Source organism: Rissa tridactyla, chromosome 1 (genome assembly GCF_028500815.1).
Source record: "Rissa tridactyla isolate bRisTri1 chromosome 1, bRisTri1.patW.cur.20221130, whole genome shotgun sequence".
Taxonomy (NCBI): Eukaryota; Metazoa; Chordata; class Aves; order Charadriiformes; family Laridae; genus Rissa; species Rissa tridactyla.
The window spans coordinates 158,927,537-158,955,339 of NC_071466.1; the positions used below are offsets into that span (position 1 = coordinate 158,927,537).

The 27,803-nt window shown below is 43.0% G+C and overlaps 1 protein-coding gene across 3 annotated transcripts in view; it reads left to right on the forward strand.

Moving 5' to 3' along the window:
* CHST11 (carbohydrate sulfotransferase 11) overlaps positions 1 to 27,803 on the forward strand; it is a 175,180-nt gene that overhangs the window by 21,379 nt on the left and 125,998 nt on the right. Inside the window, exon 1 of one of the 3 annotated variants that reach the window (XM_054222304.1) lies at positions 20,117 to 22,675. The exons of the other annotated variants lie outside the window; for them this stretch is intronic. The gene's annotated coding sequence lies outside the window, so the exon portion shown is untranslated. Of the gene's footprint in view, positions 1 to 20,116; positions 22,676 to 27,803 lie in introns of those variants that run through there. 3 annotated transcript variants of the gene reach the window in all.

The window sequence follows — 27,803 nt, forward strand, 5'->3', positions numbered from 1 at the left end:
TCCTTCTCACCAGGTGATATTTGGAAGCTCTGTGCTTTCTGACAACCTACAAACTAGTTTGCTTGTTTAAGGAAATTGAAACTGAGAATCCTGTCTGGTTTTACTCAGTTGAGATGAGGAATTAGTGTTCATCAGGAAGCTCCCAGTGAGGTACAGGAACTGGACTTGTGACTCCCTGTTTTTCAGAAGGGAGCCCATGGCACTGAGCTGTGGGATTGCTTGGGATTGGTGTCCTCTCCATCTTGCAAAGCTGTCCTGCTTGGCCAACAGCGCCAGCCAAAGTGACTTTATATCCTGGTAGTGAAGCCATTTCCCTTCAGCACCTTTAGTCACTGTCTTCAATGAACAATTTAATAGTTTTCTTGCTTTCATACCTACTTTGTGTTAGAAAAATTCAGTAAAATGAGAGAGGAAAAATCTTATGAGTTGTTTTGGGGGTAATTCTGATAAACTCTTTATTTAAGAACAAATCAAAAGAAAACTTTCTTGTGGTTTTGCCACTGCACTACAACAATCTTTTTTTATAGCATGGCTTTATAGGATCATTATCAGCTGGCTGACCTACAGTATCTGAAATCACCGGTTCTCCATGGGAAAGTTCAAAGTGCTTGGCAGCTCAGTTCTGGGCTCTGCCTTTCGCTTTCCTGTTTACTGTCATTAGCCTGGCTTGATTACACTTTTCAGACTCCATGACTGATGTATTGAGATTGGAATGTAGCCCATCATCTGGGAAATCAGAGAATTTCATACGCAAAATATTTGCTAAATGCTAATGAGTTCTTAGACCTCTAACCGAATGGTAGTCACGTATATTATTTACTTAATACAAAATCAGCCCTTCTGGGGTGACAACCAGTCCTCCTCCCCAGGCACCCTTGTTTACTCGTCTAACTACGTGAATCTTAAAGATCACCCACTGAGTCATCGTGGTCCATGCTGAGCGCTTCTCAATCCACCCACTTATCTGCATCCTTTGCTGCTTCTTATATGTTGTGCTGTTGGATACAGCTGTGCTTATATTAGGATCTCTGTGCAGTGGGAAACCTGCAAGCAGAGTGAGACCTAATTCGAACCCAATCTCTGAAGAAAGCATGCAACTCCTCTGTAAGCCAACCAGTCAAGTGAGAGATGCCTTCTTGCGTGTTTTGTTGCAGACAGGAAAGAGTCTGGGTTTGAATCATTAGAGTAGCTTTTATTTTGGTGTCTGGACAGCATCAGCACTGTCTGACTGTAAGACTGAAAAATTAATAGTTTAAACTGCTGAATGCTCCCAGGATTATTGAGCGAGGGCCTCATGCTGGAAACATTTGCCTGTATCAGTATATTTTGCACTTAAGTGCAGTGCTATGATGTATTTTTGGTTTATTTTGTTAGTAGGAAACCTGGAACCTCTTCTAAGTTGATGTAAAATAGATGACGCTGAATGATGTTGAGATGAAGAACTAGAATGTAATCCATGTTAATTTATTGGTGAATTGTGCACACAGCTTCTGTATCTAATATAGGTACATGAACAACACTAAAACAAATTCATCATGTGCTTTACGCTGGCTGAGGGGATGCAGGGCATTAATGCTAATTTATAACAATGAGTATGAAGTATTGGTTGGCAAATTAGGGTGTTCCCTTTATAAACATGTTGTTTCAACATGCCATGCTTTTCCTGCTGCATCTAGTGCTTATGATGAAATTTAGGAGTTTATTTGAATATAGGTTAGTGCTAATGTAATCAGCTGGAAGCTTAGTTCAAGTTGTCCTTGTATTTATGTATTTCCTCTTCTGTTCTTTCCCCATCCTCTCCCTGGGTGTGTGATCGCAACGACCAGTTGTAAGTCATCCTTTTTATCCCTTAAGTTTCTCTTGTGTGATTTTTTTGGTTTTTTGTTTTGGTGTAATTTGGCAATATCGGAATTCATCTGACGAATGTATCAACACCATGTGGGATCTACAGCAGTGCCTGGTAATAGCTGTTCATGCACAGTGGTTTCCAGCACTGCATTTTTAGTTCCCTGGAGCTCTAGGCAACTTTGAAAGAGCCTAAAAAGTGATTTAAAGCGAGCAAGTTTGTATGTGCTGTTGGACCAAATCTAAAACTTCTGAAGGGGCTGCATGCTTACTGGAAAACTTCAAGGACTACATACGGAAAAACCTGAAACTCACTGGTGTTGGCACACTTTGTCCTTTCCTCCACACTGCAGGAGCAACGTGGTACTGAAGCAAGGAACTTTATTTTTCACAAATATTTTTTCCTTTACAGATTTCTAATAGTGTTATGGATGTAAGTGGGGATGGTGAATGGGAGAGGGAATTTTGAAGACAGACTCTTTCTGTAAAGCTTTTTGCTCCTAAGAACTGTGGTTCTGGTTTGAGCCTTAGGTTTAATAGGTCTTTGGTCATGCTTGCCTTGTGGCAGGTGTCGTATGGTCTTTCTTGCTCAGAAACAAGTGTCGCCCTTGTCCCAGAGAGAGAGGCAAAGTGGTTGACTGTGCCTTAGCAGAACTGGTGATTCCAGGTGGGATATCATTATCCTAGAAAATGCTCTTTAAAGGAAAAGCATAAAAAATTGGATCTTAGAGCAATAAGATGTAGCTGCACTAAAAAGTTGTGCAGATGATTAAGAAAAAACAAGTAAGTGTAATTCTTGGAGAAGTTAAATGTTGGTGGCTAGGACCTGATAAAGTGATATAAATAAAAAAAAAAAAATCTATTTCATGTTATATATTTGGAGAAATTAGGTGGTTGTTGTGCAGGGGGCACACCTTTATGCTTTCCACAAAAAAACCCCCAAACACGTAGAGGTGGAGAAGAGATGAAGAGCTTATAGCTTTGAGCTACATTTCAAATATGATTATGTTCTAGGGCAGACGACCAGATCAGTATGACTTCGTACAGACTATTACTATTCCCAAACCTAGCCTGTTTTGCTCCTGTTGCTCATTACTAGGCACTGAAGCTCAGCCACGACCCTCAGAGTGAGGTGTGGAAGGTGGTGGGCAGTGTAATGGGTATCAGCCAGAGATACTGGAATGCTCTTTGCAAACAAAAGATTCCAGAAAGCAATTTCCCCACACAGAGAAGCAGGAACCAGACTGGCCGCTTCCAGAAATTTAGACCATCTCTCCAAAACACTTGGCACATTTGTTGATCCTTTCGTCGTCAGGGGTTGCAGCAAGTGAAAATGTTGAATATAAAAATGAAATGAAAATTGAAATCCTGAAAGGTACTGGAAAGGAAACCAACAGCAAAAGGCTAATAGATGTTTTGTTAGGGTGGCAATTTAATGCTGAAATAAAGAGTAAATTTCAAATCCTACAAAGCAGAAAAGGCTGCTGGCATACTTCTTTGTTAAGCCAGTATTGTAGGAATGATAGTTACAGTAAATAGTTTTCAGCTGTGCAGATGTTAGTACAGATAAGCAATGACTGTGTGGATGAGGGGTGAAAGGTGGCAAATGAGCCAAACTAAACAGGGCCTCCTTTAAAAGTCCCCAGGAAAAAGTGGCAGTAGAAAATCTGAATAAAGCACAAAGAAGCAGTAAACGGTGTGGGAGGAGATGAGAAGGAAAATGATAGTAATATCCCCAAAGTTGTTGCTGAAAGAGGTGCTGAAGCGTTTTACAGATTGCTAAATTTATACTGGCCAGAGCACTTGTCAGGAGTAAATGAAGAGAGGCTTCATGGCAAGGAGCAGAGGCAGCCTGCCAGAGTTACTTGCTGTAGTTCTGCTTAGATCAGCAGTAGCAGAGGTTGGATCCAGCTGTGGAGCCTTTAATGTCTCCTATCCCAGGGAAAAGCCACATGGTAAAAACCGATTCACAAAGGAACCTCTGGAGACTTGTGGTGATTGGCACAATCTTTGGCTGTATCAGTCTGAGCAAATTAAAGTGGGTAAGATAAAGCTGTGTAGGTGGATGAGTAAGGTGTGTCAACCAGGTATGCACCCTGAGAGCACTGAACGGTTAAAATAAAACCCCAAATCAACCCTACTCATGGCAAGCTTTGCAGTCATAAGTCACATGACAGATTTCATCAGGGTTCACTGTAGAACACCTGAAGGGCAATAAAACACCAATAATCATTAACGTCTTCAAGGCTGGATGTCAATGTGAAGCATACACCATTAAAATGAATGAGCTTGAGGGAATGGCTAACAGAGACCTCTTTGTCAAACAAAGGTTCATTCTCTCAGATCTGCTGTGTATCTCCTTGTAACTAGATAAAGATGTGGAGGTGAATCAATACCATGATAAGAGTATGTTAAAGATATTTCAATTCTGATATTTTAAAATAATTCATTGACTAATATTTGATATCAGTATATTAAAGAGTCTTCAATTCTGATTTTTTTAAAAAATAATTCATTGACAAGTATTTAGGTAAATAACAAGATGTAGTGGAGCATAACAAAAAAGGCTACATCCCTCCTTCCCCACCCCCAGCTAATTATTAATGACTGCCCAACAGTTCCTAACTCATCCATTGCTGTTGGATGGTAGAAAACAAAGAAGGAATTTGGGTTACATACCTGCAAGTTGCTGAGTGCATTCAGTGGGGTGGGAGGTCACCTGGCTTTGTTTCCAGTTTGCAGCTTGTGGCAGAAAACTGTTTGCAGAAACCAAGTACTAAGCTATGGCTCAAACAAAGAGGCCTCTTCGCTTTGTTCAAAACTCGTATGTGGTGTTTGCATTGAGAATGTGCCTCATGTGAGAGTGGTGTCTCAAAATACCAGACCTTACTTATCTATATAATAAAATTTTGGGTTTTCCTCAGTGTAGAAGGGGGAGGGTGATTTCCAAAGCTTGGCATCTGGCTGCAGGATGAACCTTCTGCACCATCAGTTCTCAGGTCAAAAGCAGCTGCACTAGGACTGCTTTATGGGTCCCCAGCTTAGAGAGCATCACAAGAAGACCGATGACAGCTGATTCCACTTGTCCTTGTTGGAACAGTTCCTTGATATGAAGTGTCCAGGTCTTTCCTTCAGTGTTAGCTGTGAGTGCTTCACTCTGGTGACAGGAGACTGCTGTCTGCAAGCACTCTGATGAAAACGGTGCAAGACAAGGGAGATTGATTAGAGTTAAAAAGGATGGGCAAATACATGTATATTGGGTATGAATAAATTTAAAACCACCAGATGAGGTTTTGCAAAGAAAGAAGAATAAAATATTTTAAGTTTGGCACTTGTATGACATCTTGCACAAAATAAACAATATGACTATCTGCAGTAGCAACAAACAATGATCTGTCCTGAGCATGACTACCTAGAGTAACTAACCTGCAAGTCATGCCTTCAAGAAAAAAAAAAACAAAACACAACACCCAAGCCCTATGAGATTCATGATCACTTTATTCTACCTGACAAATATATGGGTTATACCTTGAAAGATAACACTGGATTTTGGATCTGTGTTCGTTTGTTTTATGGTCTGTGTGCCTGAAGAGAAAACACAATTAGATAGTTCAGTTCCATACCCCAAAGGCTGATGGAAACCGTGTCTTAGATCTGTATGCCACAAAATGCATAACACATAAATAAGTGACAGTTGTTCCTTTTCTTGGGTCTTTCACACAGTGTTGTAATATTTTTGAGAACTTTTTAGACTTTCCAAAAGTCTTAAATACCACAAGACGATGGTGCAAGTTGATGTTGCTAATGGCTTTCTTTGGCCAAATCACACATTATTTGGGGATCCTCCAGATGCAAGGCAGGAGGTGGGCATAGACTAAAGCACATCCTGAAAATGTGCAAAAATCACAAAGATTTTGTTGGGTTTCTGACAGCGGGTTTTTGCTCTAAATCTCTCCTGTGGTAACGAACCACTGCCATTCCCTAATAAAGTTAGCTAAATGAGCACTTGGCTGCATCTGTGGCTAAAACCAGTTTGAGCTACTGGCTATGGTTAAGCATTCAGATACTGTGCTGAGTCTTTCCTTGCAGTCTGTTCCAATTAAAGTCGGTCAGAAATCTCTCCTTCCAGCAGCCTCATCCAAGGGCCATTGCTATAATAACAGCACATTGTTCTTCCCACTAGGATGTGCCCATGAGACATTAGCTGCTGTATAAAAGCGTTATACGCTTGAAATTGGTTGTTAAGTTGAACAAGGTAAAACAAGCCGTAACATTAACCACTTTTCTTCAGAAGAAGGGAAAGTAAGAAAGTCAGTTTAACTCAGTATTTTTGTTTAACCTTATTAAAGTGACCTAATCTAAAAGAAGATGCTGCTCTCTGACAGATCCTGCTTCTGTGAAAGTGGTTTGGAGCAGGGACCACCACTTCTGCCTGGAGGCCACTCCTTGGGGCAGTGCTTCTCTGCCCCGTAACTTGGGCTTCTGCAAGCAAATGATCGTCTTGCAAGCATGTGTCACTGCGTTATCTTGACATTGCAGCACTCTCTCTGATCGTAGACTGTATAGTGGGACAAAAACTTGTTCTTTAAAGTTGGTGACAGTTCTCAGTATCTGTATGTAGCTGTAACAGAAGACGGCTTATTGTCACTGTTGTGCCGAAATAAGACCTTGTTAGCATGAGAGAACTTGGAAAAGGTCACATGTGTGAAATGCCATCGCAAATAGTAGATAAAGCTTGATGTGTATGTTGCTTTTTTTTCCTAGTTGCTGTTCATCTCTTTTATTTTTCGCTAGTAATTTATGCCAAGTGTATTTGAAGCATGGTACTGTAAATTACCCATCGTTGTGTTTTAAACAAAGCATCACTGGTTACTTTTGGTCATGGGAGCACGTGTCTTTGAAAGCACTTTGTTAAAGTGAAATTAATTTGAAAAACTTCATGCAGATAGTTGCTCTGTGTAAGACAGAGGCAATATAATTGTTTTTCTGTGTTGTTTTTCGTCAGGCTTTGTTAGGATGCAGTGACATGTGCTACTTATTTCTTGTTAGAAACCAGCAAGATGTCTGCTCATAACTTGGTAGCTCCACTCAGGGTATTTTCGTCCTTCCAATGGAAATTTAGATTTCTCCCGTCAACCTTTCAAATTCACTATTGCTTTTCTTGATCCCTGCATGATTTCACCTGTGGGTTCCAGGAGGTGGGAGGTGTTCCCGGTCCCCAGGCTGCAGTCGGAGGTAACGGCTCCGACAGTCCTGCAGCGTGGTGCGGGATCTGGCCTCCTTCGCTGCAGGCTGCGCGGGTGTGAGGAGGAGACTCCAGGGTTCAGGCTGCAGAGGGGTTTTGTCATTTGTCATCACAAGGCTAGAGCCTCTGAAGCAGACTGACTCATCCCCTTCCTAGTGACTCACTATGTATTTTCTTTTTCCTGGGTGGAAAAATAACTCCTGTATTTCTAACGGGAATGCAAAGTGAGAGCCAGACCATAGATACCGGTTTATATCAGTAAAAGGCAAATACATATTTAGAAGTATTTTTATTACAGAAGTCCTGGTACCCTAGGAAATGTATGCTTATGTGGTTTGAGGCAAGAACTGAGTCAAAATGTGTATTGTTTCAGCTGTCAGGACTGGGGAAGGGTGCCCTGGCACAGAAATGAAGTAGCTTGCTCGCGGTCGCGTCAGGGTTCAGTGTGGAGTCAGGCAGCAAATATGTCTCCCCTGATTCATCTCTGGTCCTCTGTCCCTTCAGCCACCACACCTCGGGGTGTTTCAGCTGAGTTTCTTTTCTCTTATTTAGCATGCCAGCGTAAGTAGATTTCTTTTTCTACATCACCTATCTGTGTTTGGTAGTTTTGCTTGTTTTTAATCTCTGATGGTCCGAGGAGCCTCTTCCTGTGCCAGTTTCTTCTATTTACTCGCTTGTTTTAGTTAAGGGACAAGAATTTTCTCATAGGAGCTCTTATGCTAGTCCCTCACTTTGTTTAACTAGAAGGTCTGCTTCCACTTGTTTCGCAGTGTGACATTGCAGTCACAACCCTGCCCTCCTCCATGCTCAAGTGTTAGACTTGCATGTAAGGGGTGTAAATAGAGGACCTGATTCACCAGTGGCTTACTGTGCATTTACATAGGGGTCTCTGATATAGGGTCAAAGAAGTTGAATTTTGTGTCAAACTAAATAATGGTCTGCTATATCTTCATAGAAGTGTTCTCTCCTGATTTTAAATTTGCTTTTTGTGCATATTTTTGTCTATTACATGAAACATTCCAAGCCACACCACAGCTGTCTCTATTTGGAAGAGCTGCTGCAGCGTTTTCACGTTACCCTCTAAGGTAAGGTCCCTGGTAAGGCTGCGTGTACATACGTGGCCACCCTCTCGCTGGGGAAGGCTGAGCGTCGCAGGAGCCCGTGGCAGATGCTGCATCCGTAGCCTGGCTGGGGAGCCGAGATGGTAGGGTGGGGGCACGCAGCTGACGGGAGCCACTGCAATTACACGGCCCAGTTAAAGTACTTCAGCTTTTGAGCAAAAAGAGATGAATAATTTTGTGGGAGGAAGATGTTAAGAGTTCAGTTCCTTCGCAATAATTCTGTTTCTTTCAGATAGCTCTGAAATAAAATCCTCTGCTATTCCTTCTTGCTAAGACTCTGCAATCAGATCTGCATATATTATCTCCCCCTGCTTACAGCTTATTAAATTCTTTTTTATTTAGTACTTACATTGACGCAACAGTGAATGACAGAAACTTACTCTACTGGAAGTCTAAGCATGTGTGTGCTTAAATGTGAAAAAGTCACGTTGACTGGCACCTGGCACGTTGATAGCAGTTTGGTAGGTCTCTGCTCCAGGCTCTCTGTGCATCACTGGGGGCTGCAGGGTGTGTGTGTGATGATGGATTTAAACGTAACTTCTGAGGCTTCTCCTTGCTTTCTGTTGCTCTAATTAATGCTTTACCTAGCTACGCTGGAACGGCATTGCTAATCTTCATTTTAAACTACTTGATGCTATTTCATAGTAGCATCGCCACGGGTTACAGTGCAGCCCAGGGCTATAGGGTAGGGCTGGGGCTCAGGGAAGAGGCAGCCACATCTGGATTCCCAGCTCTACACTCGGACGCTTGTAGCTCAGGGAAGGAGTAATGATGTGGGCAGCGCTTTGCTGGTCAGAGCATTTTATCCTGAATCTTGTTTTCCGTGGCCGTTCACGAAATCTTTAGGGTAGTTTTGCACCTGGGCATGGGCAGCGTGTGGGAAAACTTGTCTTGCATCTGCCTGGGGAGGCATTTAGTGAGGCAGAACAACATACCCTAAATGTTTTACTGCAGAACTGAGTGTTTTAAACAGGAATGAATAATACAGTGCTGTCCCTGTTCTCTTCGGCTGGTCAAGATAGTGGATTCAGACTTTTCTGTTTCATCAAAACGACTGTGGAGAAGCATTGAAAGAAGGTTGGATTCCGATTGTGAAGGATGATGTGCTCTGATCAGGAAATGAAACAGAAGCCTGTCGGAACTACAACAGTATTTTGCAAAGATAACACTTTACCTGGCCTGACACTGCCTTGCAGGGCTCCAGTATTTAGACTGAAGTGCCTCAAACTGTTCTCCAGCTCCTTTGTAACTTGAACGGCACTTCTTCCCCACGCATACATGACCTTCAAAAGTCAAAGTGTCTGTGGAATAAAGATAGGTGACTTACAGTTGCAATAGTTTTTTTCGTTTGCTTTGCCTAAATTGAATTGTCTTAAAATCAATAGCTCGTTTATTTGAGGTTCACAATGTGTCATTGACTTATTGACACTTTTCTAAGTGCACAGTTTATTAAACATTAGAGTAGTCCTCACAAGATTTGCTGGTTTAAGTTTTGAATTTTCTTGCATTAAACTTTCCTTTCTTTTCCAAAACTTTTTAGAAAGTCATTGACAGCCCACAAAATTTATATAAAGAAGTTTTTGTTGACTCTGAATTTGTTAAACCTACATTAGCGTGAGATGTTACTTGTTTCTGAGACAGTTCTTGTAAATTTAGTTTAAAATGTTGTTCAGAAACATGAGACAGACTGTCTTCAACTTGCAAAAAGATGATTCAAGATACTCTTCTAATGAATGATTGACAGGGATTGCTTAGAGTTCATCTAAGGAACTTTTTCCAAGTAGCAAGTATGGAAATGTGACATATGAAGGAAACATTTTTTTTCAGAAGGGTTTGGGCATTTGTTCTTTATTTCAGGATTTTGGCAGCAGGATTTGAGGTTCTCTTGTTCTCCCTTCCTTCGCTTTTCCAAATGCTCAGATTTAATGTAGGTGGCTAAAAAGGGACTAGATTATTGAAAAGCTCTGTTATACAATTTATTGAGGTTCTTTCGTAAATCTGGTAAAAGGAATTGCCCCAAGTCCTGTTTTGTGACGCATTTTTCTTTTAAATAGCCCTAGGGGATTTCAGAACACGTTAACATGTTCTGATCTTGATAAGTAGCATTTACTGTCTTATTGCAATGAACCAGGGGAGTTGCAGAGCAGCAAAGCAGCCTGCTCCTTTCAGACAGCATCGGCAGTAGAAAGTTGAGGACAATCCCTAGACATCCTGACTCACGGGTGCATATTGTAACTCTTGAGGAAAAACATTCACTCAGCATGTACCAAAATGGAAAGTTTCTATTATTTTTTTTCCCTAATCACTGCATCTGTCCTGCGGACCCTCACGGTGATGACAATTAATGAGCTTTGTTTTGGGCAACCCCTTCCAATAAGCCCCGTGGTGCAGAGACTACATGACCACATAGGGCAGTCACAGCAGAAATAACAGAGCTTTTTTTGTTGTTGTTTTTGAGCCTCTTAAAGAATCACAGCAGAGGATAAAAACCTAGTTAATGATAAATCTGGCATTTGCCTATTATCTGGTTTTTTGCGTGTGCCTTTTGTATTTTGTTCTTCAGTTGTTGTTTGGCCCAGAGGGAGGCCAAAGTATGTGTCTGTCTGCCCTGTTGTGTCCCTTACTCTGCCTCCAGTGCGAACAATCCTGTGATGACAACTGACAGAGAGGCCTTGAGATGCTGATCGGCAATTTCATTGTCACTTGACAAGCGTCTGCTTGTGGTGGAGATGGAGGAAGGGGAAAAAGGACACTACATTTAACACAAAGGACACTACATTTAAGACCAAACCGTGTCGTATAATTTCTCTCCCCTATTTTTCCTAAACCCTTTGGGTTTTTTCTCTCTCTGACTGTCTTCCCCTGCTCTTTCTCCACCTAGAGCTGGATGCCAAGGTGGAGATCTTTGCATTGCTGGGTTTTCCCCGGTGCCATTCGATGCTCGGGGCGTGCGGCTGGAGGCAGCACAGGAGCAGCAGCTGCCCAGCAGACACCCTGCTGTGCTTCGGGCTCGCTGAATCGGTCACCTGGTTTCTAAAGGATCATCTTTGCCTCTGTGCAGTTAATGTGATTTTGAATACTATCTACCACTAATATATTTTTTTTTCTTCTTGTTCCTCGAATTTGATTTTCTGAGGCATCTGCACACCTGAATCTTTTCCTTTTCCACTGTGCAACTAAGGGCCTAAATATATGTTTCACTCTGAAGTCTTCAGGATTTTCTGAAGCTGTATTTTCAAGCTTTCCCTCCAGAGCCCCATTGGTGTCCTCTCCATCATACAAAAGCTGAGATCTTTGTGTTGTTGAGCAACTCTGTGAGCTGGTGCTGGACAAAAACCACAGTGCATTGAGAAGGGTGAGGAGAACTGGTGAGAGCAGGGGCTGTTACCAGCCTGTAGCACTCAGTGGGTGCCAAAGTGTGCGAGGTGCACCCCAGTGGGCCAGCATCCGGACTTGGGTGAGCAGCTGGAGGGAAGGTCGCATGTGGAGCTTGGCTGGCTTCGCTGCGTGGTGTCTGCTTGGGGACATCTTTCTCTTCTCACCCATCCTGTCCCGAGACAGATGGGCTCTTGGAACCAGCATTGCACCCGGCTGCCTTTCCACTACCTGCCTTCCTCTTCCTCGGAAAGTGAGGCCGGGCATGATGCTGTCATTTGATGTTAGTGGGGACCAAGCCAAACATACGCAGACTGACAGGGAAGAAGATGGCTTTGGCCAGGCAGCAGTGAGGAGGAGTCCTGGGGGTTTGCTTATGGTTGCTTCAGCGCTCCTTTTTCTCCCACCCCTCTTCTGAACCCCTGGCAGCTCTGCTTCGAAACACCATGGGTGAAACATTTGTGACTTTCCAGAAACGGGGCTAGAAGTTTTGCAAGGGCTGCTTGCGAGCAGGCGTGAGGCTTGCAGCGCTTCCTCGTGATACGTGGAGCGGAAAGCCTGGGAAGCCACCTTCCAAATCCTTGGCTCCTGCAGCTCCGTGGCAGATGTGGCATAAGGAGAGCCTGGGCTGTGCAGGGGCTCCTGCGCCGCATGGCTCAGCTGCCTCCGGGAGGAGGGAAGCAGGAGGTGGAGGCAGCATCCAGCCATCTGCTGCTGAGGCAGAGGCAAGATTTATTTGACACTGCTATGGTCTGAATCCCCGGATGCCCGGAGGAAGAGGGAGGGGAAAGGACTGTAATTAGTTTAACTGGCCACAGGTGTGTAACAAGAGGAAGCTGGAGACAAAACAAATTATAGGGCAGATTCTGGCCCTGGCTGTTGCTTTAAACAAATGGATCCTGAGCTGCCCTTGGGGCTGGATGTGTCTCTGTGTTGGGGCTTGGTCTATGGAGGCAGGTATTTAGTGATTCAGACTGTTGGAGGGATGTTGTGACAGAGAGTTTGACCTCACAAATAAAATACACCTTTCCTGTTAGTGCACTTGCCAGACTCCAGCTCTCTTGCTTGTTCCCTGTGCTGCCTGAGGGTGCACGCACTGCCTTCATAGGTCTCCTCTGCGATGACATGGGGATGGTTGATGTCCACCAGGCTGCTTACAAGGTGGAAAACCTTTGCACGACTTTCCTAGGCTCCTTAAGCAGAAGGCATTGCATGCCATAGCTGGCCGGCTCAAAGAGCACCTTTGCTCGGCCTCCAGCCTGCTGATGCCTTCACATCTGTGGAGGGTTTGAACAGAGGCAGGGCACATCTCTGGCTAATGTCTGGGGCTCTCCTGTGGCAGCACTTCATTGTACCAAAGACATATCCGTCCCTGTCCTAAGGGCTTTTATTAAACTGATGAGAAAAAATAAGGTGGGAGAGACAGCATCAACATGCTGACAGGGCTGGTGGCCATAACAGATCCTAGGTTTCTGGGCTGCCCCTCAAAAACCTATTAATTAGGTTTTGCTGCTGCTTTCTGAGCCTCTCGTCGGGCTTGGCTCTTATAAGAGCTAATGCTAGTTTTGAATTCCATGTGGAGGTTACTGTTGAATTATTTGACATGTTATAGACTTTCTCATAAGAACTTACAGGAAGCTTCATTGTGACTTCCCATGTGTTTAATGCATTGCCATTTTAATTTTAATGGCTGTAAAGGAAATACCTTCCTGGAACACTAACCTTAATTGACTTTCTTTTGAAAAGCCAAATACAGAGCCTATTTTCTTACAGCTCACTTTTGATCTGTAAAATATACTGAAGTAGAGATCTTGTCAGAATTTTATCCCAGACTCACAAAAATCTCTGTTGGAGTAGGGACAGAAGAGAGTGAAAGAGGGGAAAAAAACTCTAACAGAAGAGATAAGTGTATTCTGGATCCATGCATGATTGGCATGGAGTTGGAAGGCAGGTTTAACTCCTCTCCTTGACTCAGCAGTCTGTTACTACATCCTACCCCCAGTGCAGCCGTCTCGAGTATATAAATGAGTGTCCTACACAGCCAGGGTACAAGACTGCTAGGCACAGTGGGTAGCACCTTGCTCTGCGGGTAGTCCCATCAGCTTGAGTAGAACTACTGTAGTGAAAGGTACGAAGCGGTGTGAGTGAAGGGCATGGTTCATCAGCTCTTGCCCTGGCACCAGCTGAGGGCTGTATGGTTGCTGCCTCTGCTTGGTTATTTCTGCTGCCGGTCTGTGCCCCCTCTGTCGAGCAGCCACTCTTGTCTAGTCAGTTCTGATTTATCTCATTGTGCTCTGTGAACGATTTGGGTTTGGCTTTTAACCCAGTTTATTTCACAGGACCAGATGAAGGCACAGGTAGGCATATTTTTTAGTGGTTCGCCCAGCTTTGCAAAGTTAACTCTGTCATCCCTGTTATGGGGATGATGACAGGAATATGTTATCATACAGGCCGTTTTTCCTACTGACTATCTGACAACTGTAAGTAAAAATTCAGGGTCTTTCATGCATCTGCAGTATGTTTCCTCAGTCTTCCTGGGGCAGTATTGACCATGCTGTCCTGCCTCTCCATCTCCTTTCAAGAGCTGGAGGCCCATGAGCGCGCAGTGAGTTGCGCACCACTGGTAGATGTGCTGGCCAGTGATGGATGTGCCCGATGGGCAGGGGCGAGAGAGAAGGGGAGAGCTGGACGGCAGCCCCAGCATCATGCATACAGCACCCAGGGCTCGGAGGAGACCTGCTAGGGAGGTGGCTCCTCAGCTGCAAACCAGCCCTGCAGCCGCCCACCTGCCTTTTGACCTGGTGTGTTGCTCCTGCGTTGAGAAAGAAGACCCTGGCAAAGACGGTATTGAATGTTTGCTGCTGTGGGCAGTGTCGTTGCTAGATCATCTCACGTGAGCTTCCACTCGGATATCCTTGGATGTAAACTATAGGGTACTGACGTTTTTCACAGTCCTTATGCTTTAATGACAATTATTTGTCACACTTCTGTTTTTCGTACTGCTAGCATACAGCACTAAGGTCTCCTGCAAGGCTCAGATGGATATCTTAATTATAAAAAAATATCTGTCATACTGTGTATAGATACATTTAGAAGTAATTTAAGGGACTTGGAAAGCTGCAGATCTCCATGAGGGTATTCTCTGTTTCAAAGAGATCGTTGCTACTTATGGCAAGACATCTGTTATCCGAGCAGCCCTGCAAGGCACTGAACAATAGGCCTGTTCTTTGGCAGGCCGCCATAGTTACCAGCATCTAAGAATAGCATATGGAAGATCTCCACTCAATAGCAGTTGATGTTGATGTGTGTGAGCAGGTGCATGTTTTAGTTCTTTGTCATATGGAGTCTAGGACCTTAGCCGGTACAGTTTCTACCTCAGGACTACTCTGTTCATAGTTGGATCCTGGTACACCATTTGAGAAATAACTTCTATGTCCCTTATATTCAGATGGATAAAAAGCCACTTGGAGCAGCAGAATCCACTTTTCTGTTACCGGCAGGATCATGGGGAAGCTTACTGATGCAGCTGCTGATTTTTGTGCTAGGAGCACTGTCTCTTAACATCTTTCTTTCATCTTACCTGTCGGCGTGCCGTCCATGAAATGCTGAATCTCTGGTGCATAATGAGGGCTAAGACATGTGGCAACTTTTTCCTTATGGGAAGCATTGATAGTCTCTCTGCTCTGCTGCTCATGTTCCCAAGTCTTCCAGGAACTAGATGGCTTGGAGATTCCTATGTCAGGTTTGGTTCAAAGTTACCCTAAACTTAATGGGAAGAGAAACACATGCATAGCTGGGGTTACATCTGCACAGAAATAATGTCTTGTGGTTGGAGCAAAAGAAGCTTATAGCTTACAAGGTATTTTTTTCCAATGCCTATCTTCAGAATTGGCAAGAACTGGCAATTTCTGTTCCACTGGAAACATTGACCTTTGGGTGGAAAAACCTGAGGCCGCTCCAATGCAAACTAGAAGCCAGAGACTTTGAGCGTTGCATTGGTTTCCCTGATGCTGCCGATTTCTCTGCAGGTGTCTTCCCTGTGCATGGAGGCTCTCAGGCCTGGGGCTTCAAGTCGAGTCTGGGTGTGCACAGGGAGAAATGAACCATGTCCCTTTCGAAAACTAATATTTGTGATTCTCTTAATTCTTTGCACCCCTGATTTAGTTAGGTTTTCTGAGAAGAAGAAATCATCTGGTAACAGCCTAACAGCGCGCGGCAATAGGAACACCATGCCTGGAGGCTCTTCTAGAGATCCGTGAAGTCCCTGGAAAACACCGTAGCTGAGTATATTCTGGTTTAGGGACAAGGGATCAGGGGCAGAGAGCCAGAAATTGTGTTGAAACTTCAGTTGATATGAGCTGGTGTCGTTTGTCGTCAGGCTTTCAATAGCGAGTCTAGTGTAGAACACACAAGACATTGCAAGTGGTCTAAGGGAACAGACAAATAGAAGAAGCAAAAACTAACACAAAGAGACAAGTGTTTTCTTTTGCCCACAGTTTGGAAAACTATCCTGTTTGGGAGTGCAGTCGCTTCTGAGTGCATTTTCTCTACTAAATGGAGTATTTTATAGCTCAAATCTGGTCTAGACAGTTTAGCCGCAAAATTTTAACATTCTTTTGAGATCATTAAAAAAAAAAGTTCCAGCCATATTTGAACAAATGGCTTTTCATTGACTACTTACCCTCGCTTCAGCCATAGGACTAAAAGGTTCTTTTTCTCCCCGGTGATCTGGCTGCCAAGGAGGAGAATTGTCCTGCGGACTAGATGTGGGTGAGCGTGAGTAGGTAGTTTCTTTTTGGTAGCTGCTTGTTTATTAACTCTCATCCCAGCGGCAAGCTGCAGGGGTTCATGTTACAGCTCTCTCTGTTTTGGGGCAGAATCTGCCCTTGTAAGTCCCTATGTAAATTTCCAGTAGGTCCAATTGCCTCAACACTGGTATTGGTTTAGAAGTGGCTCCCCCCAGAGCAGCCCAAGGAATAAAGATTGTCTGTCTCTCTTTTAGTAATTGTTTGTCTCAATCCTTAGTAAAGGTAAGAATGAAAAAAATGGAAGTCTAGTTAAAAAACAAGGAAAAAAAAAAAAGGCAAAAACCCCAAACCCGAACCAAAAAACCTGCTAGTTAGCCTTATATGGAGTTCCTATTGCTTGTAGTGAGATGGTTGGTAGACTGAAAATAAGCATCCATTTAAGTGCTTGCGGAATGGTAGCCTAGAAAAGGGGTACAGCCCTCAGAAAACAAGAACATTAAGTTAAATTTACCCCCTTGTTTTCCCAGCTTCTGTTCTCAGTAGTGGAATTTGCAGCAAGGACTGCAAGATGGGGTCTGGCTTTGCCCTGACAAATAAATCCTGCTTGAACACTGTTCAGTGTTAGCCCTTTAAAAAAAAAAGAAAAAAAAAAGAAAAAAAAACAAGAAAAATAACCTGCCCCATCCTGTCTGATGTACACAGAATTGAGGTTCCAAAGATAATTTTAAGTTAAAGGGTTATTCTTTATAGGTTTTTAAAATATTTTTGCATTCGTTAGTTTCCAGGAACATTAAGAAAACCGTTTTAGAAAAAAACACGCTGCTATTTTTTTTTTTTCTGGGTTATCTCCAGAAAGCTGTTCCAGAGTATTCAGGTCCGGACACATAAAGTTAGGCACCTGCTGGCAAGCTAGTACAGTTGTGTGCCAGAGATAGGGCTTCTTCCCCCATTGCTGCCGGGGAGTTATTGCTGCTATTATCAGTAGGAGCAGCAGGTACTCCGCGCTCTGCAAAATCAGGCTACTTTTACTTTATAAAGTAAAAAATGTATGCTGGAAGTGTTAGTACGTATTGAAGTCCTGGAGTGTACAGTGGATATTTTGTATGTATTGCGCTGCAGTGATTTGACAGGTTTTTAAAACATTCACAGATTTTTATTGTTGTTGCTGTCTCCATGCGAAGCGAAGCTGGGGAAGGTTCTTTTGTGCCGCAGTTACCGCTCGTATTTCTGCACGTGGCTATTCACTGGATCTGTAGCTGAGTCGTGGTCTGTGAAAGAGGGTAAGGACTGACACCTGGGGCTCGTGCCTATGTGCCGTTTAGGCCCTTGTTTCTATTTTAGTACTGATGAACTACTTCTGTTCATGTGCAAGCATTTGTTTTGTTTCCAAGTTTTGCGGGTGCTATGGCAGGCATCAGCCAGATGCCTGGCCAGGGAGGTATTTCACAGCCACTGGTCAAAGAATGGGTATGGACACATCCAAACTCAGCCACCAGAAGAAAACTAATGAAGTGAAGAGGGAAAAACCCACCGGGAACATTTGTTGCTCTGTGAATTACGCAGAGATGGTGGCATCCCCTGGTCATACCGACGTAAGGGATGGGCAACTTTCCCTTAAAAGAAATCAAACCATTGGAAGATCCTTTTAAGGAGGGAGTGGGGAAGAAATACACACAGTATGGGAAACTTCACATCTTTTGGGGGTTTCAAAGGGTTTGCTGTGTGACAGAGGTTGGTCTGAAGTTAATGTACTCAGGGCGAGGATCCCTGCGTGAGGGCCAGTGCTGTGCGGGCAGGCAGCTTAGATGGTCATCATGGTCCACGTCCCAGGTTGTGTCTTATTTGTAGGCACTTTCCCTGGGATTTTAGCTGGTTGAGTTTTCTCCCTTCTGTCTCATGCTCTGGTGTCAGCTGCAGAGCTCAGCGCCAGCCTGCATGAGGTGTCCACTGTTGATCGCCTCTTCCCTCTGCCCTTGGATTTCTCCTGTTGACGAGTATATTTTTGCCGTTTTGTGGAGTGTGTGGTCAGACTGACAGCTCCTACCAACACTTCTCAGGTGCACGTACAGTCCTGTCACAAAGACCTTGGTGTGTCCCCAGCTACCGTCTGCAGCACTGGGTAAAGTTTATGCTACTTTTATTTTGGGAGCCTCATGTCTCTGAAAGGGAGTGGGTTCACCTGTTGCTTCATACAGATATTAAATAACTGCTGGTGATGAAAGGATTGCTTTGTTGTGACTGTCATTGTCAGAAAATTTGTCACAAAAAAGTAATTTACTCTTTCATATCTAATTAAGAGTGTTACTTTCATCCTGAGGCTTTTTTTTTTTTTTTTAATAATTTTCTTTCTTTCTTTCTTGTCTGGAATAAAAGTTTCAGAGCCAGATACTAATATTGATGCTCAAAGCTTGGGAAAGCAGAGAGCTTATATGAAATGTTCTGACTATATCATTGACTTTGCTTCAGACATCAAAGCAATTCATCTTAAAAAAAGGAAAAAAAAAAGGGGGAAAAGATAATTAGGAAAACATGCAAAATACAAGAGAAGCATTGTTTAATTAAGAACAAGATTCGTAGACCACTCTATACGGGGGATTAACTCCAGAGAATTCAGGAAAGACATGTTTTCATAATGAGAATTTAAACTAAACAGATTGGCTCCTTCATAAAAAAAGAAAACGCTTGATTGTAGGGTATAACTGCCTCCACAAGGAGAACATCTCTGATCCTGGGGGGTTCTTTCCTTCCTGTGGTTCCGTGTTAGTCAGCAAAACTCAGTCAAAGGGGGAAAAGGCATATTTTAACCATGAATGCAGTGAAGCAGTGGAACTGATTATCAACGATGCGATAAATTCTCAGTTGCTTGGAGTGTTTATTTAAATTGGATGGGATTCTAAATAATATGCTCCATGTTAAAGTTGTTGAGCAAAGAAAGTTGTAGTGAAAATGGAGACTAGTTTTATGTAGAAGGTCGAACCCAATAACCATCAGCCCATTTTACTTTTGCCGTAAATAGAGATCTGTCAAAAACTGGGCAAAGGCTGCAGCCCATGCTCGTTTCTTGGTTGAAGATCCCATGGACTATGAGACACCTCTGTGATTTGGTTCTATTTTTGTTCCATACTGAAAGCCAAATGCGATTTTATGGGTTTGCAAAGCTTGTGGGTTCTTGGCTACTTCTGTTATGTTGGACACTAAAGGAGAAAGACTCTGGGTTCTCTGTTTGAAATGTTTTTAGCAATGAGATCACTGTAAAGCTGAGAGCAACCAGGTTATTATTCCTTGAAAACACATGGAAAAACTTCTAGCTTATGTGGAGTGACTTGTGGTGAAAGTTGCAGATGGAGAATACATTTGTACCACATCTTTTTAATTTATTCTCCATTTCCACGAAACTCAGTATTAATTAGCAAGCGTTTTTGGAGTTTTGCATCGTAAGGTCAGAGGAGGAGTGACCCTGTCACTGTGGCTTCAATGTGAATTTGAACTCCAGCTCTGCAGTGTGCTCCTGAGGGGACCTGGCTTGCCCAGGTCCCCAAAGTTGAGAACCTGCTGCTGCTTAAAATCAATGAATGACAGCTGCCACTCTGCCTTTGAAGGGCTCGGTGGTCATCTCTCCCTGCATCAGCTGCTTTTGGTGGAGTGGCAGCTGTGGTAGGTGCTTTGGAACACCCCCGTAGGACACAGAGGAGGGAGGGAGGAAGGGATGGATGGGTGGGTGGGTGGATGGATGGATGGATGGAGTGGTTGGGTGAGGTGGTTGGGTGGTGCACCAGGATGCCTTCCTGAGAGGTCCTGCCCTACTTGGGGTATGTGGATGTATGGTTCTCCTGTTCTCCCCTGGTTCTGCACTGGGGCTTGTAGTCGAAGTTACTGTATGAATGATTACATGATAATTAATCTCCCCCCCAACTGATGCAGAATTTGCCTTTGCAAGGTTAAACTGTTACGTTCTTCTTCCCATAAATACAAGGGCACTATAAAATCAGGGGATGTTTTTGGTGTCTTTTGATCATGCTTGGGATGATTTACACTATTAATTTTGTGGAACTGCACTAATTCCTTTTATAAACCGGGCAAGGTAATCGTCATGGAAATTTTAGGAGTAAACTAAAGTGTTCTCTGAAGATGAAATGATTTTGAATCCCCGTGGCAGATTAAGTAGTTTAGTGTGGAACATTAATATTTATAGAGATTGGTAGCGATAGAATTGATTTTGATGACTAATCCTTGTAGCTTTGTAACTGCTACAGATATAATTTGCTAGCTGTGTAAATATATGATATCAGTGTATACACAAAATATTAACCCAGTTAGATAAAAAATACCCAACCGTTCTTATGACTTTACTGTTTATTCAGACAACAGTTCTATCTGTTTTGCTGTTGCAGAGCAGTTACCAAAATGACCCTACCTTATTCCGGTGGAAACTATTAGAAAATATGTCTGTGACCTTTAACAGCAGCAAAATCTGTTCCAGTGCTAACACTTTCGAGTAACCTTTCTCAGGATAATAATGTACTTTGGTTACACTGTGACTGTCTTGACATTTAGTGGAACTTTTATCTCACCTTTTGAATCTGCTATTTAAAAGAATACAGAAAAAAAAGTACCTGAAATTTTGAATTTAATTGTTTAAATGGATTTTTTTTGGATAATGGTGCCGTAGAGATGGAGGAAGAAATAAAAAATCATAGCCTTCTATATGTTCTTCTCCTAACAAAGGTACATATTCCTGATCATACACTTACTGAATGTACTTAAGTTTTAAGCATCCCAGGCTTGTTGATGTGCAGGATCTACAGTTACACTTCCCAGTGAGCTTAAAGTTTGGAGACTTTTATCAATTTAGTTCCACTGTGTATTTTGAACTTCTTTCATGTGTTGATGTTTTAGCTTTTAATTAATCTAAGCTTGTGCAACTGACTTCTGGCCCGTATTACATCCACTTTATTTAAAATGTTTAGCCTCAGACACCTGCTAATAATGTACCTATTTAGCTTTTTCATAAAGGTGGATCTTTAGTGACTTCAGTGTGTGAGCCCTCTTGAAAAATAATTGGAGATACTCTCCTGACTCCTCTAGACCTTTTCAAACCTCTCCCAAATTATTAAATATTTCCTAGACAGACGTGGTGCGTTGGAATAGCTCCCTTGTTCATAGAGATTGGAGAGCTGCTCAGAAGAAAATGTCCCCTTGGGGTCCTTGAGAATATTTATTCTGGTGTAGTAGCTAAATCTTAGGGAGAATAATTTTTAAATCCATCTCTCCCTACCAAGAGTGTCTCTGTGGTTTTAACCAAAAACTATGTTTGTTTTGTTGTGCATTTACCTACTTGTTTCAGTCCGGAAATGCAGGTTTGAGCGTTCCTATGTGCAGGAGGCGTTGCTGGGCCACTGAACAGAAAGCCAAAAAAAGTGGAACATACTGTACCCTCCTCTTCTGTGTCCTCTCGTTCTTCTGGTGGGTTCATGGCTCATTTTTTGGCAGCAGCGGCTGGAATAGAAAACTCCTCCCTTTTTCTTTCCCTTTCAGCCCTGCAGCTCTTTGGGACGATGGATCTGTGGAATTCAGTCTGAGGGACATGCACTCAAGCCAATCAGATGTTGCAGAGTAAGGGAGATGTGGAACAAATTGGCAACCTAAGAGGTCACTCATTTTTTCATTTACATTTTTTTTCCTCCCTTTTGCGCACTGTGTAATAAAGAAAATACTGCCTGGAGAACAGGAGGCTTGGAAGGTAAATTGGCCGAGGTGGAAACTAGATTATAACAACAGTGATTTTGTTTCTCATTGACCTTATCTTGACAGGGTGGTTTCTGAGTATTACGTTAACAAAGATTGCATACAGAGTTGTACATACGTTCCTCATTAACAGGCAAGGTAAAGCTTCTCCAACCAAGTCCTGTGCAATCTGCCGTGGGTTTTTTTGGATCTGGAGGTCCCAGGAACTACATGACACATTCTTGAGTGCTGTCTGCTGGCACCTTTGTCTGCTGGCTAATTACAGATGTATAAACAGAGGGAAAGTGTGCCAAAACCAGGGAAGGGAGGCCCCTGCGCTGCTCAAGCCTGAGCTGGGTCTGCACATCCCACATCTGCAGTGGGATGCTGTAGTGCACCAGGAGCAGGCAGGGAGGGCCATGCACTTGCCATGGGCATCTCTTATTGTGGCTGTCCCTTCTCACCACCCTGCCAAGACTCACACAGGAGAGACACGAAATGGGAACTGGTGCTGAATGACATTCGACAATGTTCAACGTCAATATCTCCCTTCATTTCTGCAGTTTCATGACTCTCTGATTTTGGAGAACCTCATCCTCGGTGATAGCAATTTAGAGGTGAGGATGGATATGAAATCCATATGGGGAGAAAATACAATGCCCAAACTGAAGCAGAAAGCATCTGAGTAGTGTCCTTCCATGTCAAGGGTTTTCTTTGCAGTTAAAATTGTAGGGGTTTTTCTAGAATAAGTTTTTTTTGTTTTTTTAAAAACAATGACAAGATACTATTGTTTGTTAAGGATCCAGATTACATGGATGTTTGAAGTCTGATACTTCATAATCATGTTGTCTTTTATAGACTGGATCCATGTTCAGATTATACCTCTTATAAGTGTTTGAGGATCTCACCCCCTGCATGGTAAAGTCATGTGTCCACAGAGCATGTTGGATTTAAAGCCCACCTGGTGAAGTAGTTCAGTTCATAGAAAATGACACCGTTGTAAGGCATTTGTACTCTCTTGTATAAGAATAATGTGACAGGAGTTCAAAGTACTCAATATTTTCAAGCGTGCATTTTCCATGAAAACCAGATACCAATGGAAGAATTCACTTTATGCTAAAGAACTACTTTTTTCTGTTACATAAATAAATGCAATAATTTTACTTGGCTCTGATAAGGAGGCAGTCTTTGACTGTTACTGGTGCTTACATTGCCGACATAGTATTTTTTCAGAGCATCGCCAGTAGATTGCCTTGCTCTTTAGTGGCAAACTGTTGCAAAAGAAGGCTTTCCTTGGCTCTTTTCAGGAGCTTCCCCCATTTAGGCTCCTTTTGTTTTGAAGTACTTATCTCCTTTTGGCTATGATTTCCTTTTCTAAAGCTTAATTGGTATAATTTGCAGCTGTACATTATATAAAAATAAAACCCATGCGTGCATGAAAGGGGGTGGATGCGCCAACAGGCTCAACTGGTGGGGGGACATCGTGTGTGTGGTGCTGGAGGGTCCACCTGTGGGGGAGTTGGTTGGAGGTCTGAGGAGGTGCCGTTGCCTTGCACCGCTGCCTTTCTGATGGACATTGCAGGACACCAAGGCACCTCCCAGCTGGTATGAGAAGGTGGCCTTGTGCTGCATGAAGGCAACCGTGGGGGAACCTGGGGCTCCCCCAAAATGGTGCTGTCGTGCCAGGGGACGTAGTCTGAGCTGGGTGTGAGCGTGGAGGACATGGCTTGATAGGAGGCTGCTCAGTCCTTGTGTCACCAGCCTCGGTGCAGCCGCGCTTTACCTTGTTTGGGGCAGCTCATGGGCCAGCCTCACCCTTCTGAGGCAGATTTGTGCTTTTCTTCCAGCCACAGACGGTTCAGAAAGGACCATCCATGAAGCTTTGTTAGCAATAGGACGATTCCTCTAAAATCCTTTCAACTTGCTTTTACAAAACTTGACATTTTGTCTCACTTTTGTCTTGTCATACCATTGGGTACAAAAATAGGTACATTAAAACTTGTTGAATTTTTCCTGTTTTTCTGAACACTAACGTTATTGAAGCCTTTTTACACAGAATCACTTCGGTAGCTGTAGGACTTGCGTAACACCACAGCCTAAAATTAAAAAAGTGCCGGGGAGGCATCATCTTTGACAGTCACTCAAGAGCTTAATGCTGTGTGCGTTGCTTCTTGTCTAGGGGAACAAGTACAAGCATTGTTTTGCCCTGTAAGTGTGCAGATAGGTGCTGGGTTTATTGCCTTTAAGCTGCTTTCTCTGGAGCTCATCATTACAATTTTTCTTTCAAACGTTCTGGTGAGGTACTGGTGGGAATGAAGGAGTTGTTTGGGGTGGTATCAAAGGGGGAATGATCTCAGAAAGCCAGTGAGGGTAAACTGGGCCAAAGGTGTATCTACTAAAAATCTCTTTCTGTGTGAATAGTTCATGTCAGTCTCAAGGACTAAACTAAAGTGACTGCCTGATCACTTGTAGGTGACAGTTCGGGGCACTCCTTTATAGCTTATTTACTCACCATGGTCTTGAAAGCAAAATTACTTGGGGCTCTGTGCTGATGCAAGTCTTTCCTTCTTTACCTCTCACTAGTCTCTTGGAAACAAGTGTTTTCTTTCAAGCTAGCTGATTTTCCTTGCTAGTGCTACCTTCCAGTCCTTTCTTTCCTGTCGAACCCTTCAGCAAGACATTACAAATGCCACGGTGCTTAGGGTGTGCTCTGTCATCCTTGTATTGGACATTTATCCTATGCTGCGCTGCCTTTCAGCAAAGATACTAAGAAGGACAGCTGCTAAGGGAAGATGTAACCCAGGCATAAGATTCAAAACTACTCTTAACAGAAGTACAGGAGAAAAAAATCAGTCTGGATGGCTTGATTACACCGACACAAGCGTGTCTCAGCACTCGTGAAAGCAGACAGTCCATTTAATCACAAACTCATTCAGTCATTGCATTTGGAAGAAAATTATTTCTTTTTGCCTTACCTACTGAAAGCCCCCATCTTCATTGCCATCTTTGTGACCTTGCTGTTGTGGAGTGCGTAGGTACGTGGCAAATCTGAGCGTATATGTTATCTAACTGGAGGCAGTGGGATTGGAGGTGGGCAAAGTCCTGAGCTGAATGGGATGCAGTTCTCAGTCATGAAGTGGGAAGAGCGTTTACTTCCACAGGGTCGAGCAGAGCCTTTAGGGAGTTCTCGTGAAAATGATGTTGGGAATTTCAGTGTCTGGGCTGGTGTTAGTGAGGAATGTGATGATGCAGACCAAGTTTTATATTCATGCTTACACTGATTAGCACTTCTTGTGAAAAATACCCTGCTGAAGTCCATGAGCTGTTTCATGAAGAAGTGGCAGCTGTGGGTGGGTTTGTGAGGTGTGGCGTCCATGTACAGTGCAGTGCGAGCAATGGCGATGTCGGCTCCTGGTGGAGGTGACGAGGTGGGTTCCTGGCACTGTGTCACAGAGAAATGTTTCATTCCGTCCTGCAGTAGCGCTTAGTGAAATATTTCAGCAATCAAAATGATTTTACTACATGTTGTGTACATTAAGTATTTGCCAGTGTTTTATGTAGAAGGAATGGATCTGGACATTTCCTCCTGGAAGTCAAGATTTGTAAGAGCTGGATAAGGTAGGACAGGCTTTTAGGAAACACGGAAAAGTAATGTGACTGTTGCTTCTCCTTTCTAATTCCTGCATTTCTACAAAGAAGGATGGAAAACTTCTGAAGAAGTTCTGAAGAAGACTTCTGAAGAAACTGACACAGAGAACCTGGAAAGGCTTCTCCCAGGAAAATGACTGTGATTATGAAGATACTTGCTATTTTACCATATTGTAAGAAGAAAAACGAAAATCTTCTCACAATTTTCTTTCGTGTTATGTGTTTGTTTCCATAGTACTCTTAATATCAAAAAATGGGTATATTTAAGACCATATAATACTACAATTTGAAAATAAAGAAGAAAACACGCAACAGAAAACTATTGGAATATGTTGGATAAACAATTATCTTAAGTGGGTCTTGGGGATGTTTATCAACTTCCTTGGTTTTGTGCTGTTGAGGAAACATGCCAATGGTTTATGCAGCTAATTCTGCGATGTTCTATGGAAGCATACTCTGTAGGTTTATCAGTCCTTTACAGCTGTAACCTCTGTTCTGTGCCCCAGTTAGAAGCTGTAGGAAACTTTTGTGTTGGCTTCCAGACCACTGCTGGGTAACTTCTCAGCCTGACAAAGGCAGCAGCAGAGCAAACTTCTTTCAAGAGTACAGATTCATTATAAATTTTAAGAGGCGCGTTCTCTTTCTAACAAAAATTAGTTTACACTTGAGAAAGCAGCATGTGCCAAAAATTTAATGTCGGAGCAAAGATCTGGTAACTCCTTCATGTTAAGCTGCATGGTAGCTGTAAAGAATTTCCTTCTGTTTTGGGGGAATCACGATCTCTTCTGCGGTCTGGGTTTGGCAAGATAATTCCTTATCTGTCGCGTGCTATATGCCTGGGCAGCATTTTATGAAAACATGGCTCTGAACCTACCTGAGAGACCAGTCATGCCTGCCAAGCCACAAAACGGGTGACAGATGAAAGATGAAATAAAAGCCTGAGCAACACCATCCGTTGCGAGAGAGAGACAGCGCTGAAGGAATCCGGTGTGCACGTACAGGGATGCTTTGTTATCCGGGGGCTGCTCTGCCGGGGCAGCAATAGGCTGGTGAGGAAGAAGCATAGATGTGTTATTTATGTTTGAGGAAAAGAGTGTTATAAATCTGTCCACTGTAGAGTGCAAGCATGCCATCAGTTGTCATCATTCAACATCACAGCAGGACACCATATCTGGTTCATGTAGTCGAAGGAGGCTTTCCTGCTTTGGGGAAAGTGGCATCCACAATCTATTAACCAGCTCTTCCTGACGCGCTCTGTACGAGGCATCCAAAAGCCCAGGTGAAGGGTAGCTTCCTTCTTTTGAAAAAAAAATGAAAAAAAAAGAATAATCAGATAGCGATTATCAGCTTCACGGATTGAAGTTTTTATAACTGCCTTGAACTGTCATAAGACAACCTTCTCCCCCAAAACAAGCAGTAAGAGTAAGCAACTGGCCAGCATGCCAGATGCGTTCCCTGATATGCCTGCGATAGGCAGAAAGCAAATTGCCTTGGGCTGTCTTTTACAAGGCAGAATGTAAATAATTTTTCTCAGATTAGCAGTGTCTGAAACGCGGAAGATCCAAATACATTCACTTGCTTTGAGAGAGGTTGACGAGGAGGAATTTCAAAGGCACTGCAAATTCCCTGGCTTGGTCAGTATGTCTTTAATTTTCCTTTTCTTGGTAATGTCATCTCTTACCCAAGGAGTGCCTTCTTTGGGGGACATGCAGGAGAAGGTACTAGGCACTTTGACAAAAGATACCATCAGACAACACTGTGAATGGAGACTGTAGCTCTACAATATGCACATAGTTCAGTCGGGCAAAGTAGTTCAGTTATAGAAAATCAACAATAACTCTTCTGCCTTTTCTGACTAATGGTTTCAAGAAATCTTGTTTTATGTCCTGTCTTTCACCTCAAACAAGTAATTTAGCCAAGGGAGAAGAAAATCCTCCTCTTCTTTTATTTGAACTATCCCAAGTTATTGACACTTAGATTTTATTCATCCAGTATCAAACCGCAGCAAAAAGCCAGAACAAAGTGACTTCAGTATTCCAGCCCTCGTGTTGTAGCAAAAATATCAAAGTCGCAGGAAGGAGAGTATTCTAGTTATTT